We start from the raw sequence: 18,340 nt of genomic DNA on the forward strand, positions 1-18,340 counted from the left end.
GGACCTTTCAAAAATGTTTGTGGAAAAAACATGTGAGAGAAACCCACAGGAGTCAGCAGTCTTCTGATTAGGCCACTCACCTGGTGAGAGACCCAGCTGCCGGTCCCTCCTCTAATTCAGTGCAAGAACTGGACCCTCTGTGTACCATATCCCAGGTGAGTGCCCTCACTTCTGCCTATTGTCTTTTATGAATGTGGACGTCTCTGACTTTGACCAGAAAATTCATCTGGGCCTGAGAATGCTTTTTGAAGAATCAGCATTTTCTGACCAAAACCCCCAAAAGTTTTGTCAAAAAATTCCCAAACAAATCTATGGCTTTACTGCAGGTTCAGACCACATAATTATAAGAATAGTCCCTAGGGAGTTTATATGTTTCTTGGTTTAATACCAATGGTTTTTACTGAGTATTTTTAAATTTTTGACCCATGCCAAAAGCTACATGGGATTTCAGGGCACTCTGCACCAAGACTCTAACAAGGGCCAGTTGAGAGGTGGGGTGGGGAGGGAGTGTTGCTCCCAAACTTAGGACAAGAGAACTAGAAACATTTTGCCTCCACTGTGGAAGTTGATGAAAGTTTCAGAGCTGGAATGTTTGCAAAAATCCAAGGGAGAGAAACATTTTCTTCAGGGCTCCAGGCATCTATAGAAAACATGGAAATGGTTTTTAAGTAGTTAGGACTCATCCAGTTTTTATTATTCTCTGTCTCGATGCAGTGTCTCGTAAATCCTGCACTGCTTGTTTGAGGCTTAAATTCACCCACTAATGCTCACCGTGCACTTTTATTACAGTGTTGGACCAAGGAAGATATGAATAAATAACTGCACTGATTTCCATTTGTTCGATCAGCTCTCTGATGCTCTGGTTGATCATCCCAGTAAGTGGTTAATCCTGCTAAGTGCTTTTATCTACTGGAGCAAAACCAGGGCTTTTAATGTTGCTTTTGTAAAACCAGCTTCACGTGATGTTTTGTTAGAAAGAGAAGCTCAGATCATGGCCATATGATTAAAACAGCTTTTCCCCCCCTCTCTCTAACAAAACATCACATGGAACTCCCTTTAGCAACATGAAAATCCCAAGTTCAGAGCTGGTTTTGTGACTTTTACACAATTATTGTGCATAACTGCAAAATAGTGTTTAAAATGTTTAATAATTAAAAGCTAAGCACTTGCTATTACTTATTAGCCATTTTTAGCCCAGGGTCTAGCTGAGCTGCATGTGGTGCTGGACTAAGGTGGGAACAAAGATATTTGTGAACCAGCTTTGTCTGGTTCTCCCACCCAACCCAAATTGATCCCTGAGGCTGCGGGGGCCAATTTGATTAACGGAGCAGTTAACAAAGCAGACAATGGAGTGCACAATCCCAGGCATGCCCCTAATATGCTCCCTATGCCAAGGGCCCAGGATGGGGTTGGTGACATGCAACCAGACACAACAGCTTTACACCACATGGTTTAATCCTCAGCTACTCGGTCAGTCCAGTGTTGACTCTTCATCACACTGCTAGAGCAGTGCAAAGCAGTTTTAGCATGAGGCAGAAATCTAGCCCATATTTCCAAATTTTCAGTGGGCTTCTGCTAGTACACCTGCATATCATATACTTGATCTGATGAGGTATGTGAACACCCAACTGTGCCCACACAAGGAACAATATGCAGAGTGGATAGTTAGGCTAACCAAGTCTAGTTCTGCATTTGTAAACAGGTGTGCACATAATTTTGGCAAATGCACAAAGCATCTGCTGAAAGCCTGGCCCCTGTTGTTTAATTTTTAACAAAGCCTAGACTTAGAGAGAGAAGTTAGAATGTTCCACAACATAAAACAGCTGTTTTTGCAATCAAAAGCTGAATGGACAGTATGTGGGAGCCTCTTAGGGTCAGGCCCCAAATTTGCCAAGAGCTGCTAGTGAAAAATGAGATTTTTCTTGGCTTTGCAGAAGTTGCTTTCACTACACCATCTTTGTACCTCACACCCAAACATTTCCAGACAATATTAGCCTTTGAATGAAATAGTTGTGACAACCAAAAGGGTTCATTTTGTCAGACATGTACAACTGCTATCATATTTGAGTGGGGTGGAGGGGGGTGCATGTGTGTGTGTTTGTGTGTTAGCTGATATATTGGAGTATGTAGCATTTGAGACCTAAAATGCTTTGGTGCAGAAAGAAGAGATTGAAACTCTCTGTCTAATAAAATAGCCATTTCGGTAGAATGTTGTTTGTCATTTACAGGCAAAACATATTGTCTCTCCACTCCCATTTCCTGCAGACTCACTCTTGCCAGTTTCTTTCTCTTTTCCTGACTCCTTTTCTTCAGATTCATATCACTAAACCCATGAACTCTATAGGGTTGCCAGATGGTTGAAACAAAAATACCGAAACCCTTCCTCCCCTCCCCCCGAAAAAAAAAAAGCAAACAAAAATTCTGTTGAAGGGGGTAAAAAAAAGTTGAGAGAGAGAGAGAGAAAAGGACTCCAAGGACATATTAAGCTCCTTCCCCCCCCCAAAAAAATTAAAATAAAACAGCATTAAAACAGCATGTCACCTTTAAGAGTGAGTGCAGGGATAGGAACAGGGGAGTGGTTGAGCACTAAGACCCAGGGGCTTCCCCTTCGTCAGCAGCCATTTTGTGCTGGCAGCCTTGCGGAACCAGGTAAGCATGGGGGCTGGGTCGGGGGACTGGGGGTGTTGGGGGCTGGGGGGAGGAGGCCACGCACTGAGTGTTTATAGGGTTGCCAGGTGCACAGCATTTTCACCTCCTGGCTGGGGAAAAATTCAGAAAATACTGGACATCTCAGGTGTCCGGTATTCTCTGAATTTTTTTACCGGATAGGAGGCGAAAATACCAGACTGTCCGGGTGAATACCGGACACCTGGCAACCCTAGAACTCTATAAACCAATAACAATAGTTATTCTGTCATTGCAGGTCAGATTCTCTACTGGTCTATATAGGCATAGCTCTGTTGCTCTGGCCCCAGATCTTTAAGAAGTCAGGCACACAACTGCATGTGCAAATGTGTATTCAGTTAAAGCTATGGTGCAGGTAAAGTAGTTATTTGTAGGGACAAATGGTGAAATATGAATCTAACTGGCCAACTGCATGTATCATAAACAGCCTAGCAGGGTTATACAATCTCTATCACTGGAGATATTTAAGAGCAGGTTAAATAGACATCTATCAGGGATGACCTAGATCAGAGGTTCCCAACCTTTTTTATTCCAGGGGCCGGCAAACCCATTCTCAAACCTTTGGCAAACTGGTATCATTTTATTTGCATATTTGCATATTCATTATGCAAATACATAGGTAACGACATTGCCTGATCGCCTAGCCCCAACCCAGCCCCTTGCTCCCTAGTGCCTAACACCCTTTGACCCCTACGCCCCATGCCCTTTAACCTCTGACCCCTATAGTCCATGCCAACACCCTCTTGCCCCATGACCACTATCACACTCTCACTCAACAGCCCTTTGCCCCCACACCTCAGAATGAGGCTGCCCCCTAGGGAGTGTGGCAAGGGAGAATGGCTGTTGGTGGCGCATGCGCTCCCTCCTCCTTCCCGCCTCCTCCCTCCCAAGCGCATATTGTCCCCCATGGGTGGTGGGAAGGGAGTGCAAAGCCCTGGCCAGCCAGCCATTACTGAGGGAGGCAGGGAGGTGCCCCCTCCGCCTTCTCCTGCTGCTGCTTCAGTGCCATTGCCCATAAAAGCAGCCTCACGGGCAGACTGTGGAGGCCCGGCTGGCTGCTATTACTGAGGAGGGAGGAGTTTTCGCCTCCACCTACTCCTGCCACTACTTTAGCCCTAGCACTGCTGCTGGCAAAAGTGACTGCGCAGGCAGGGAGGGCAGCCGTTGGCAGCGTGCATGCTCCGTCCTCCTTCAGACCCCCTCCCTCTCCAAGCATGGAGGAGGGAGGAAGGCGCCTCCTGCTCTGCCTCTTCCTGCCATATCAACCACCGTGGCTGCTGGAGCTGAGCTGCCATGAATAGCCGTCTTGAGCTTCAGCAGCTACTGGGAACCACTAATCTAGATGGTGCTTGGTCCTGCTGTGAGGGCAGGGGATTTGATTTGATGACCTCTCAAGGTCCCTTCAAGTTCTAGTATTCTATGATTCAATGACCCAATTTAAACATACAATCATGACAACAGGGCAAATAAATTAGACAACCAATTGTATGCACATTTTTCATGCTCTAGTGCACGTGACCTTTTCAAATTCAGGCTTGAAACATCACTGAACACTGTTATAAAACTCTGGCTTTGTAACTGCTTTTACTCCTCAGTGGTTAACCCCAGGACTCCAAAGGAACTGATAGTTACAGTATGATGCTAGTTTTGCTTAGCATGCATATTTTTCTTTTTGTATAACTACATTAGATGAAGTGAATCTGTTGCAGTTGGGCCCTTGTTAGGAAGAAGCCCATATAGCACTACTTCCTCCCAACACAACCATGACATACATGTTCTATGTAAGCAATTTTCTATCAAATGTTTTTAGACTGGTTCTTGAAACCTAGTCCAGGCTATGCCATGTGAAGAGTGTTTACTTGCTTTTTGATTCTGTTTACTTTTCTCCATCTGTTCAGCTGTTTGCCTTGTGTTTCTCTGTCTACCTTCTGGTACAAGACAAAAGGTCCTTCTTTATTTTCCCCATCTCTGTCTTTGATGTTTTTGTACTATGACTTCTGGGCACTATTTTTTTGTTTAGCATACAAGTGGCTGGGCTAATGATGAACTGGCAAGACATAAAAGTTATGTAGAATGCCTATAGATTCTCCATACCTCTCTTCCCCACTGTCCCCCATACTGTGGGCATATACAACTAGAGGCTTCATTTCTGCTGGTGTCTCCCCCATGTTCCCAGTGTGCAAGCTACAGTGTGGAGAGACTTAACAGAGCATTTTCTGGCCATGTTAACCACACCTTTCCCCTGGCCAGCACCATCCACTCTTGGGGCTCTACTAGACTCATGGCACCAGTGTAGACTCTCTTCTCCGCAGTATATTTTCTGCTGCCAGGAGCTCAGTGTAATCCTGAAGCCTGCCCCTTAATCATGGCTGGACATCACTTCCTCAAGTGATATAAGTAATCTGTCTGCTATGGACAGAAGAGCAGAGTGAGTAGAGTGCAGACAAGTGCACATCCTAGTAACCCAATAGCACATATCTCACATATCTGCAAGAGCAGAAGTAGAGGAGTGAGAGAGCAAGCGAATCCATCACCAGGAATCAAACCAGAGAAGAAATGACAGCACCAAAGTTAACTGTAGACTCATGAGAGTCAATGCTGTTTCACGAAACATTTCCTTAGGAAGAAAAGGCGAAGAAGCAAAGTAGATTACTTCAGGGGATGCCAAGGAGGTCATGAAAGCCTTACAGAGTGAAGAGGCTAAAAATATCCAGAGAGTAATTAAAGATAACGAAAGAATGGTGAAAGGAGAAAGATTGATGGACGCATTATGAATGTGATCCACACTTATGAACAGCGCAGCCACAATTAAATGAATGGTGTCTGACTTATGAACAGATCGAATTACGACCAAGTGTTTGGTACGTAATTCATTCGTAAGTCAGGGACTGGCTATATTATAGAGGAACAAATGTGGATCAAGACAAAATTATATCACTTACTCTTAGGATAATGATACAATTTACTGGAAAGTTACAAGTAAATCCCTGAAGGAAACTGAGCAAATACTTTTCCAGCAGGAGAATTTTCAAGATTGCCTTGTTCTGCAGCAATTCTTCTTAAGTATCTGAACATTTCTTGGTATTCCACACATGCTGAAAACAGAGTCAAATTATAACTCAAAACACATTTGTTTAATAGTTTCCATCACAGACTTTTAGACAGGCCACTTTAAAAATAAATAAATAAATACAAGGTAGCATTATTGAAGTTACTACCTGCTTCATTTAAGCCACTGAAGGAAAGGGCAGAATCATGCCACTGGATAGCTTTTCTAGTAATACCTATCTTTTCATGTATCAGAGGGGTAGCCATGTTAGTCTGGATCTGCAAAAGCGATAAGGAGTCCTGTGGCACCTTATAGACTAACAGATGTATTGGAGCATAAGCTTTCATGGGCAAAGACCCACTTCATCAGATGCATGTAGTGGAAATTTCCAGAGGCAGGTATAAATATGCAGGCCAGAATAAGGCTAGAGATACGGAGGTTAATTCAGTCAGGGAGGGTGAGGCCCACTTCTAGCAGCTGATCTGGAGGTGTGAACACTAAGAGTATGTCTAGACACCATCCCTCTGTCTGCAGAGGGATGCAGATTAGGCAGATCGACATTGCAAATGAAGCAGGGATTTAAATATCCCGCAACTAATTTGCATAAAAATGGCTGCTGCATTTTGCCAACTTAGCACTTTGTCGGCAAAAAGTGGCAATCTAGAGGGGATCTGTTGAGAAAGAAAGCCTTTTTCAATAGATCCCTTATGTCTCCTGACACTGAGTCAGCAAAACGTGGCAGCCACTTTTATGCAAATTAGGTGCGGGATATTTAAATCCCTGCCTCATTTGCAATGTCTTCATGCCTAATCTGCATTCCTCTGCAGACAGAGGGATGCAGTCTAGACATATACCAAGAGAGGAGAAACTGCTTTTAGGGTAGCCATTCAGTCTTTGTTTAATCCTAAACTGATGGCGTCAAATTTGCAGATGAACTGTAGCTCAGAAGTTTCTCTTTTAAGTCTGGTCTTGAAGTTTTTTTGCTTCAGGGTGGCTACCTTTAAATCTGCTACTGTGTGTCCAGGGAGATTGAAGTGTTCTCCTACAGGTTTTTGTATATTGACATTCCTAATATCTGATTTGTGTCCATTTATTCTTTTACATAGGGACTGTCTAGTTTGCCCAATGTATATAGCAGAGGGGCATTGCTGGCATATGATGGCGTATATTACATTGGTAGACGTGCAGGTGAATGAACCAGTGATGGTGTGGCTGATCTGATTTGGTCCTGTGGTGGTGTCGCTGGTGTAGATATGTGGGCAGAGTTGGCACCGAGGTTTGTTGCATGGATTGGTTCCTGAGTTAGAGTTACTGTGGTGCAGTGTATAGTTGCTGGTGAGAATTTGCTTCAGGTTGGTGGGTTGTCTGTGGGCAAGAACTGGCCTGCCTCCCAAGGCCTTTGAAAGTGAGGGATCATTGTCCAGGATGGGTTGTAGATCACTGATGATATGTTGGAGAGGTTTTAGCTGAAGACTGTTGGTGATGGTCAGTGGTGTTCTGTTGGTTTCTTTCTTGGGCTTGTCTTGTAGTAGGAGGCTTCTGGGTACGTGTCTGGCTCTGTTAATCTGTTTCCTCACTTCCTCGTGCAGGTATCATAGTATCAAGAATGCTTGGTGAAGATCTTGTAGGTGTTGGTCTGTGTCTGCGGGGTTGAAGCAAATGCAGTTGTACCTTAGTGCTTGGCTGTAGACAATGGATTGTGTGGTGTGTCTGGGATGGAAGCTGGAGGCATGAAGGTAGGCATGGCGGTTGGTAGGTTTTCAATATAGGGTGGTGTTTATGTGACCATCACTTATTTGCACCGTGATGTCCAGGAAGTGGATCTCTTATGTAGACTGGTCCAGGCTGAGGTTGATGGTGGGGTGGAAGCTGTTAAAATCGTGGTGGAATTCTTCCAGAGTCTCCTTCCCATGAGTCCAGTTGATGAAGATGTCATCATTGTAGCGTAGGTAGAGAAGAGGAGTTAGTGGATGAGAGCTGAGGAAGCATTGTTTCAGGTCAGCCATAAAAATGTTGGCATATTGTGGGGCCATGCATGTGCCCATAGTGGTGCCACTGGTTTGAAGGTATATATTGTCACCGAATCTGAAATAGTTGTGTGTGAGGATAAAGTCATGGAGCTCAGCCTCCAGTTGTGCTGTGGCATCATCAGGGATACTGTTCCTGACAGCTTGTATTCCATCTATGTGTGGGATGTTTATGTAGAGAACCTCTACATCCATAGTGGCTAGGATGGTGTTTTCTGGAAGATCACCAATGCATCGTAGTTTTCTCAGGAAATCAGTGGTGACATAGCTGGGAGTGCTGGTGGCATAGGGTCTGAGTAGAGAGTCCACATATCCAGACAGTTCTTCAGGAAGGGTATGTCTACACTACCACCCTAGTTCAAACTAGGGTGGTAATGTAGGCGACCGGAGTTGCAAATGAAGCCCAGGATTTGCATATTGCCGGGAGCCGCCATTTTTAAATGTCCACTAGTGCGGACTCCGTGCCCCGTGGCTACACGCGGCACGGACTAGGTAGTTCGGATTAGGCTTCCTATTCCGAACTACCATTATTCCTACACGTGGAACTAGCGGACATTTAAAAATGGCGGCGCCCGGCAATATGCAAATGAAGCCCGGGAAATTCAAATCCCAGGCTTCATTTGCAACTCCGGTTGCCTACATTACCACCCTAGTTCGAACTAGGGTGGTAGTGTAGACATACCCTGAGAGTGCCAATGCCCAAGATGATAGAGTGTCCAGGATTTCTAGGTTTGTGGATCTTGGGTAGTAGATAGAATAACCCTGGTCTGGGCTCTAAGAGTGTGTTGATTTGTTCCTGTGCTTGTGTAGGGAGTGTCCTAAGCAGATGGTGCAATTTCTTAGTGTATTCCTCAGTGGGATCTGAGGAAAGTGGCCTGTAGAATTTGGTATTGGAGAGTTGTCTGGCAGCCTCCTTTTGGTAGTCAGACCTGTTCATGATGACAACAGCACCTCTTTTATCAGCCTTTTTTATTATAATGTCATAGTTGTTTCTGAGGCTCTGGATGGCATTGCGTTCTGCACTACTGAGGTTATGAGGCAAGCGATGCTGTTTTACCACTATTTCTGCCTGTGCGCATCGGCGGAAGCATTCTATGTATAGGTCCAGACTGTCATTTCGACCCTCAGGAGGAGTCCATGTGGAGTTCTTCTTCTTGTGCTGTTGGTGGGAGTGTGTCTGCACGTCAGTGCACTGTTCAGTGTTGTGTTGAAAGTATTCTTTGAGTCAGAGACGGCGAATGTAGGCTTCAAGATTACCACAGAACTGTATCATCTTTGTTGGGGTGGTGGTGCAAAAAGAGAGTCCCCGAGATAGAACAGACTCTTCTGCCGGGCTGAGTGTATAGTTGGATAGATTGACAATATTGCTGGGTGAGTTAGGAGTGCCATTGTTGTGGCTTTATGTGACAGGTAGGATTTTAGACATCTTACAATCCTTTTTCCTCTGTAGAGAAGTGAAGTGTGTAATGTAGATCTCCTGTATTAATTTAGTAAAGTCTAGCTGTGTGGAAGGTTGTTTTTTTATGAATGTCTCCAGATTGGAGAGCTCTTTTTTGATGTTTTCCTGTTTGCTGTACAGGATGCTGATCGGGTGGTACCTCAGTTTCTTTGATAGTATAGGGCATAATCTCTCTCTGTAGTCTGTGCAGTATGTTGATTGCAATGGGTTTTTCTCCTTCAGTCCATTTGATATGATGTCCATCCGTTTGCATTTGGAGAGAAAGATGATATCTGTCTGTACTTGTGCAAGTTTCTTCATGAGGTTGATAGATTTCCACTCCATACGGCTAAATGCAGTGCCTTGCATGGTGGCAAGTATCAGAGGAGTAGACGTGTTAGTCTGGATCTGTAAAAGCAACAAGGAGTCCTGTGGCACCTTATAGACTAACAGATGTATTGGAGCATAAGCTTTCATGGGCAAAGACCCACTTCGTCAGATGCATGTAGTGGAAATTTCCAGAGGTACGTATAAATACGCAGGCTAGAATAAGGCTAGAGATATGGAGGTTAATTCAGTCAGGGCAGGTGAGGCCCACTGCTAACAGCTGATCTGGGTGTGTGAACACCAACACAAACTGGACAGTCCCTACATAAAAGAATAAATGGACACAAATTAGATATTAGGAATGGCAATATAAAAAAAACCTGTAGGAGAACACTTCAATCTCCCTGGACACACAGTAGCAGATTTAAAGGTAGCCATCCCGCAGTAAAAAAATTTCAAGACCAGACTTCAAAGAGAAACTGCTGCAAATTTGACACCATCTGCAAATTCCATCTGCAAATTTGACACCATCAGTTTAGGATTAAACAAAGACTGTGAATGGCTAGCCAATACAAAAGCAATTTCTCCCCTCTTGGTGTTCACACCTCCAGATCAGCTGCTAGAAGTGGGCCTCACCCTCCCTAACTGAATTAACCTCCTTATCTCTAGCCTTATTCTGGCCTGCATATTTATACCTGCCTCTGGAAATTTCCACTACATGCATCTGACGAAGTGGGTCTTTGCCCACGAAAGCTTATGCTCCAATACATTAGTCTATAGACTCCAATACGTTAGTCTATAAGCCGTTAGTTCAAATTAACTTTAATAGCGGCTACACCTGCAAACCGCTAGTTCGAATTAAATTCGAACTAGCGGAGCGCTTAATTCGAACTAGGTAAACCTCATTCTACGAGGACTAACGCCTAGTTCAAATTAAGTAGTTTGAATTAAGGGCTGTTTAGCCACTTAATTCGAACTAGTTGGAGGCTAGCCTTTCCCAGCTTGTCCTGGTGGTCACTCTGGGCCAAACCAGGGAAACTTTTCTGCCCCGCTCCTGGCCCCAGAACCCTTAAAGGGGCATGGTCTGGCTACAGTGCCCATGCCAGTTGCAAGCCTGCCAGCACCCAGCCAGCGGACCCTGTTCCTGGCATAGGATGAGCCAGCCACCCACTGCCACCCAGCCCTCCGCCTCTTCCCAGGACTAGGCTGGCGGCTCCCAGGAGCCTGCCCGGGGCCGCAAGAGGCGGGCGCCCACCTGGTCTAGTGCAGAGATCGTGGACCTCATCGAGGTTTGGGGGGAAACCTACAACATCCACGACCTCTGCACTAGGCACAGGAATGCTGCCGACTAGGGCAGGATAGCTGTCAGCCTGGCCCACAAAGGCCACATGCAAACCAGGAGCAGGTTTGCATGAAAATCAAGTTGGTCCAGTGAGATCCCCGGCCCTGAGCTTAGAATATAAGAACATAAGAATGGCCGTACTGGGTCAGACCAAAGGTCCATCTAGCTCAGTAGCCTGTCTGCCGACAGTGGCCAGCACCAGGTACCCCAGAGGGAATGGACCGAAGACAATGACCAAGCGATTTGTCTTGTGCCATCCATCTCCAGCCTTCCACAAACAGAGGCCAGGGACACCATTCCTACCCCCTGGCTAATAGCATTCCATGGACCCAAACACCATGAATTTATCTAACGTCTCTTTAAACTCTGTTATAGTTCTAGCCTTCACAATCTCCTGTGGCAAGGAGTTCCACAGGTTGACTATTTGCTTTGTGAAGAAGAACTTTCGCTTATTAGTTTTAAACCTGCTGTCCATTCATTTCATTTGGTGTTCTCTAGTCCTTCTATTATGGGAACTAATGAAGAACTTTTTTTTATTCACCCTCTTCACACCACTCATGATTTTTTAGACCTCTATCATATCCCTCTTCAGTCTCCTCTTTTCTAAGCTGAAAAGTCCCAGTTTCTTTAGCCTCTCTTCATATGGGACCTGTTCCAAACCTCTAATCATTTTAGTTGCCCTTTTCTGAACCCTTTCCAAGGCCAAAACATCTTTTTTGAGGTGAGGAGACCACATCTGTCACAGTACTGAAGATATGGCGTACCATAGTTTTATACTTCCCCTACTCCTTCTTCCCCTGGCTTCCCCCTTCCAGCTCCCTCCTCCCAGGTTTCTCCCTCCCCTCTCCCACCCTCTCTCTTCCCCTCTCCCACCTCCTTTTCCCAGTCTCCCCAGAGGTTAATCCCCCCCCCCCCCCGTTTTGTTAAATAAAGAGAGTTTCTATTTTTGAACACACATGTCCTTTATTTTTTACATCAGGAAGGGGGGTGTAAGTGGAAGGAGGTGAGGGAGGAATGGGGCATGAGCCTCCGATGGGGAGGACTGGGGTGGCTCTGCGGGCTCCTCGGGGTGCTCTCCTGCAGGGCATCCTGGATCCTGACAGCCCGTCGGTTGACCCCCCGGGATGGCAGCTTGCGGCAAGTGCAGCTGGGCTGATGGCTGGGTGCTGTTATGTGCCAAGTGTGGGTACTCAGGGCACTCCAAGACAGGACTGCTTTGCTGTCCCTCATCAAGGTAGACAAGCAAGCGGGGAACCCTGAGAACTGTCTGTCCGGGGTGGGTGTCGGGTCCCTTTAAGCACAGCCCTCGGCAGCAGCTCCACACTCTAAGTCCTAACCTGATGCCCTGCCGGCACTGGTTCCGGCCAGCCTTAACTTCGGTTCAGGATCCACTCAATGTGGACATGCTATTTTGAATTAGCAAAACGCTAATTAACTAATTTGAATTAAGTTAGTTCGAATTAGTGCTGTAGAGCAGACATACCCTAAGATGCCACAGGACTCCTTGAATCTTTTCATGGACATTCTGAATAAGAGGACTGACACTGATGCATAAACTTATGTACCATCAGATAAATTGTTTCAGTGACACCTGTTTTCACACACCCTGTGGAAGAGCTTTGAAGTTTGTAGATTCATTTACTCTCTGTTGGATGCACAGCCATGTATACAGCAGCACTGAATGAAGAATACATTGTGAATGAATCCCTGCATGACAACGAACCAAAGCAACAGAATAAACTACATTTCATGAGGGAAAGGCTTAGAAGACATCACTTAGAGTCAGTGAAAGACAGGGATCCTGGGACCTTACAGATCTTATGGAGTAGATTTTTTCCAAAGGCACAAAGGAAGTTACTTTATTGAGTACTGGTGTCCGACTCATATCATGTCTTTGAATATCTCCATCTTAAGCTCTGCAGGAATAGGATATCAGGGGAAGGCAAGGTCTTGGCTTCTTTGGCCCAAATCAGTGAAGATTTTATGCATTTGTTAGGAACTACTGTGTGATGAGGAAGTCCACAGGGACAATGCTTCAAATGCACACTTTAGAAATTGCGTACAATATTAGAAAATTGATCCTAAAATTCTTTAATTTTATAGTTGCTCATGAGTACCTTAGAATGTCTTCTCAAATATTTATTATGGTTGAATGGGCATGACGAAAGGGAGAGTAAGGTCAAAGGAAAAGATGTGAAGCAGGGGAGAGCTGTGATGGTGGAGCCAGGAGGGAACCAGAGAACAGGGTAACCAGTTTTTCCGATTGCTTGCTTCCCAGTTCTTGGCTTCTTTTTGTTCTTAGTTTTATATAGAATAAAATGGAATACCTTTCCGTATGCATTTGTGACCTTCATCTTGATCATGGAATCATAGAATCCTAAAGCTGGAAGAGACCTCAGGAGGTCATCGAAAACAGGACCAATCCCAACTAAATCATCCCAGCCAGGGCCTTGTCAAGCTGGGACTTAAACACATCTAGGGATGGAGATTCCATCACCTCCATAGGTAACTCATTCTAGTACTTCACCACCCTCCTAGTAAAATAGCTTTTCCTAATATCCAACCTAGACCTCCCCCACTGTAACTTAAGACAGTTCTCCTTGTTCTGCCATCAGTCACTGCTAAGAAGAGCCTCTCTCCATCTCCTATTTGGAACCTCCCTTCAGAAAGCTGAAGGCTGCTATCAAATCCCCCCTCACTCTTCTCTTCTGCAGACTAAATAAGCCCAAATCTTTCAACCTCTCCCTATAGGTCATGTGCTCCAGCCCCCTAATAATTTTGGTCGCCCTCTGCTGGACCCTCTCCAAGGCATCTCCATCCTTTCTGTAGTGGGGGGCCTAGAACTTAACGCCCTGTCCTCTCTCATTTTGCCCCAGAACACTCCTGTTTCATGTTACTCCACCTCATAACTTAGAACTTCTGTGGACTGTTTAAATTCTACATATTTGGGCTATATATACTTGACAACGTAAGAACTGAGGCACTGTTCTGTTGACTTAAGACTACTAGCTGCTCTCGCAACCTTTATACCATGTTTAAGAAACTACAAGCTATTTTTAGAAAACAAAGCAAAACGAGGATATATATTAAAAAACTTTGGCCTTCCGTTAAAGTAGCTAAGCAACACTAAAGGTGTCTTAATTGTAATGTTCCTTGAGCTGTCTATATTTTAATGTAACTAACAATGTTAATAGTATTGATTAGCAAACTTAAGGTATATTAATCTATATACTGCAAACTTCCGATAATCCGGCACCTTTAGGACCCAGGGGGTGCCAGATTATCAGATATGCTGGACTATCAGAAGAGGGGGCTATGAGGGGTCTGGGGTGGGGTGGGGGGATGCTACCCCAGACCCCCTCATAGCCCTCCCTTCTGATAGTCCAGCTCTGCCCCAGGAGTCCCCGATTCAGCCGCTGCTGGTCAGTTTCAGCAGCGGCTGAATTGGGGACGCCTGCAGCAGAGCAGGTGGGGTGCTACCGGGTTGGTCCGGTAGCGCCGACCCTTGGCACCGCGAGACCAACCCGTCAGCACCCCAGCTGCTCTTGCGGACGCCTGGGGCAGAGCAGCTGTGGTGCTGACGGGTTGGTCCCGCAGCGCCGCTTCTCGGCGCTACTGGACCAACCCAGCAGCACCCCAGCTGCTCTGCCCCAGGTGTCCCCAAGTCAGCTGCTGCTGATACTGATCAGCGGCTGACTCCAGAAAGCCAGAGGCAGAGCTGCTCTGCCCTGGGCTTTCTGGAGTCAGCCCTGGTCAGTTTCAGCAGCGGCTGAATCAGGACGCCTGGGGCAGAGCAGCTAGAAGGCTGCTGGGTTGGTCCCACAGCGCCGAGGAGCGGCGCTACTGGACCTACCCAGCAGCACCCCAGCTGCTCTGCCGCAGGTGTCCCCAAGTCAGCTGCTGCTGAAACTTATCAGTGGCTGACTCCAGAAAGCCAGAGGCAGAGCTGCTCTGCCCCGGGCTTCCTGGAGTCAGCCCTGGTCAGTTTCAGCAGCGGCTGAATCGGGACGCCTGGGACAGAGCAGCTGGGGTGCTGCTGGGTTGGTCTGGTAGCGCCAAACCTTGGCGCTGTGGGGACCAACCCAGCAGCACCCCAGCTGCTCTGTCCCAGGTGTACCCAAGTCAGCTGCTGCTGAAACTGATCAGCGGCTGATTCCAGGAAGGTGGGGCAGAACAGCTCTGTCTCGGGCTTGCTGGAGTCAGCCGCTGGTCAATTTCAGCAGCAGCTGAATCCGGGACAGCTGGGGTGCTGCTGGGTTGGTCCCGCAGCCCCAAGGGGCAGCGCTACTGGACCTACCCGGCAGCACTCCAGCTGTTCTGCCCCCTGCTTCCCGGATTCAGCGCTGGTCAGTTTTAGAAGCTGGGGGCAGAGCAGCTCCAATGGTCCGGCTGCCCGGAGCACTTCCAGGTTCCTGATGGTGCCGGACCATCAGGAGTGCCGGACTGTCAGATGCCGGACCATTGGAGTTTTACTGTATATGTTAATTTGCAGTTACATGGGGTATATAATGAATTTTTCCTCCTTTGATGATAATATATCAAATTATTATATAGCATTTTCATTTGCAGATCTCTAAAGGAGGTATAAAAATCATGAACTCCATTTTACAAATGGGGAAACTGAGACACAGAGAAGTGAAATGACTTGTCCACACTGTCCTTTGATTCTGGTATTTATTTCATTGAGGAAATCCTGAGAAGATAAGCTGTGAATTTAGACTCTGAAATAATAATTTGGTGCCCTTTCTTGTAAGAATCTGGCACTTTCTGAAGTACGCATGTAGTTGTGTAGGTCATTTCTATTTCACGCCACATGTTGTTGATGGCTGTATACTAGAGATGACAGAGTTAGATCAGAGTGAGATTATGTTGTTTATTATAATGCTTCCTGAGGTGTGCTCTTAGAAGTTTCTATCTTTTCTAAGTGATCAGAGGTAGTGGGGTCTTTTAGAATTACAATTGTGAGAGCTAGGATAGATGACAAGCTTTTTAAAGCAGATCTCTTTGACAATTTAAAGAGACAACGAGGTTGTTGGAAAGATACCATGGAGCAGTTCTCACATTACAACAGGTAATTTCCCATTCAGGTACTCTCACCTTCTCATCACTGTTGGAGATGAGCCACTCTGATTTAATTATCCCTCTAATGTCACATTGACTTTTCTGTTTTCTGTTCTCTTCAGCATCTGAGGAAGTGAGTTGTATCTCACAAAAACATATGCCCTAATAATTTTGGTTCAGGAAAACCAACAGAGTCTGGTGGAACTTTAAAGACTCAGATTAATATGGCTATCCCTCTGAAACCTGTCACTTGAGATTTAGGGATGATCCATATACAGATTTTAGATACTGTTTTCTGAAGTTACTCTCAATGGAGCTTTAATTTGGTAATTATTTCATAGCTAGTTGTAGTTTGCTAAAAATCAGCTACAAAGGCCAACTTGTGGGTAAAGTAGTCATCTTCTTTCTTCGTCCACTACATATTACTCTCCTGGGTATGTTGTAAAAGCTTTCTTGTCTTGCAGTCAGTAAAAGAAGTTGGAAGCTTTATAGATGAAGAAACTAGATATTGAAGGATGATTTAGGTTGAATTTTATGCCACTACAGTGTGTCTTTAGGGTTTTGCAAGACAGTCCATTAGCTGGAAAAATGTACAACTGGCAACTTGAAGAATCACGGTATTTTACTTAGAAATGTTAGGTTTTCTAATGATGAATTTGACATTTTATGAGGCTCCCAAATTTCTGGGTAGGTAACAGGAAAAAGAAAAAAAAAGAGTCTTGTTTGAACTATAAAAATTGAGTAGCAAATTTAATGCAGATTTGGGTCAAAATGTTTAATGCTTTTCAAAAAACTCCATTACTAATCCTGTTCTAGACAGATTTATTCTTTTATGAAGTATTTATTGGTCATATTTTACTCTCTGGCATTTCCATACATTCTATATTGCATATATTTCCATATATACATAAACAGAGCACATCTTATATAATATTGGTCTTGATCTCCAAGTGAAATTGATAAGAGTTTTGTCCCTCAGTTCTCAAGACTTCTAGATAGATTTACGTGTAGTGCTGGGGAGGAGCAATAGTCATGGTACAATGAGATAGGGAAGGGTAGGAGAGGTCCTGGAGGCCAAATTTAAGCTGTTAGGTAAGAGATTGAAATCTAGGACCTCCATAGTAGCATTCACTGAAATGCTTCCAGTTTCATGTGCAGAGCTAGTTAGAGAGGCAGATCTGAACAGTCTCAGTGTGTGGATGAGACAATGGTGTAGGAGGAGGGGTTTAGATTTATTAGGAGCTGGGGAAAATTTTGGGAAAGGGGAAGCCTACATAGGAAGGATGGGCTCCACCTAAACCAAAATGGAACCAGGTAGCTGGCACTTAAAAACAGTTCTCTGGCTTTTTTAATTTTAAGGGATAGATAAAAGCTTATAAGTGCGGAAGAGAACATGGCTTGGACAGAGACATACCTCGGGGCAGGATCTATTAAAGGAGATGCTCTATGTTCTGCACCGCTTCCCCAAGTCTGCCACTGCTGAAACTGACGAGTGGCGGACTTGAGGAAGTGGCGGAGCAGAGCAGCTGGGGTGCTGCTGGGTTGGTCCCACAGCACCGCCCCTCACCCCCCTGCTCAGCAATAACTACTGCAGTCTGGGTGGTGGGGAGCCCGCTCCGCTCCTGGAAACTATTGGTGGCGGCGCGGGACTTCCCCCACCTTCCTGCAAAATGGTGTAGGGTTCACTCCTGCTGCGCTATTCCCTGCCCACCCTCTACCCCCCCGGCCGGTCGCAGTGCGGGTCCCAGCAGACCCATCACAGGGGTATAATCCCCTTCCCCTCTTTTCCCCTCCCCTTTCCCAGCCCCAGCACCCATTGGGCTCACAGCCCCTCCAATTTTTCAGCTGGCCAGAGCACTTCTGGATTCCAGTTGGTGCCGGACTATCGGGAGTGCCGGACCACTGGATGCTGGACAATTGGAGTTTTACTGTAACTTGTGGTTTTGGACCTTAAGACTAAAGTGGTCTAAAAGGTGATTGGCACTTTCTGAAAATCAGGACCCCTTATTTAGGCAACCTAATTTGAGACCTCTGCAGTCAGAAGTCACCTTTGAAAAGCTTGGCCTAAATATATCCATGTGACACTTACAGTGCCTTGTCAGACCTCTTCAGTATATTAATTTATTTATGTTTAGCATAGGTTAGTATTAGTTTAGTTAATTTAGAAATAAAAATTCTAGAAAGAGATTATGGGTGCATATCACTAAGGGTATGTCTACACTAGCCCCCTAGCTGGATCTAGGGAGGCTAATTAGGGCGACCGAAATTGCAAATGAAGCGCAGGATTTAAATATCCTGCGCTTCATTAGCATGTTCCCGGCAGGTTGCCATTTTAGAAATTGACTAGCCCGAAGTAACTGCCCACGTCTACACACGGCAGTGAAACAGGATTCCAAATTGAAGTCCTAAAT

At 45.5% G+C, this 18,340-nt stretch overlaps 1 long non-coding RNA gene across 1 annotated transcript in view; it reads left to right on the top strand.

The window, feature by feature from the left end:
* LOC102457722 (uncharacterized) overlaps nucleotides 1-18,340 on the top strand; it is a 21,278-nt gene continuing 2,938 nt past the window's right edge. The window contains exons 1-2 of the long non-coding RNA XR_332545.4: nucleotides 1-155; nucleotides 790-875. This is a non-coding gene — a long non-coding RNA (uncharacterized LOC102457722). The remainder of the gene's footprint in view (nucleotides 156-789; nucleotides 876-18,340) is intronic.

The sequence above is a fragment of the Pelodiscus sinensis genome, chromosome 6, assembly GCF_049634645.1.
Source record: "Pelodiscus sinensis isolate JC-2024 chromosome 6, ASM4963464v1, whole genome shotgun sequence".
NCBI classification, from domain to species: Eukaryota; Metazoa; Chordata; order Testudines; family Trionychidae; genus Pelodiscus; species Pelodiscus sinensis.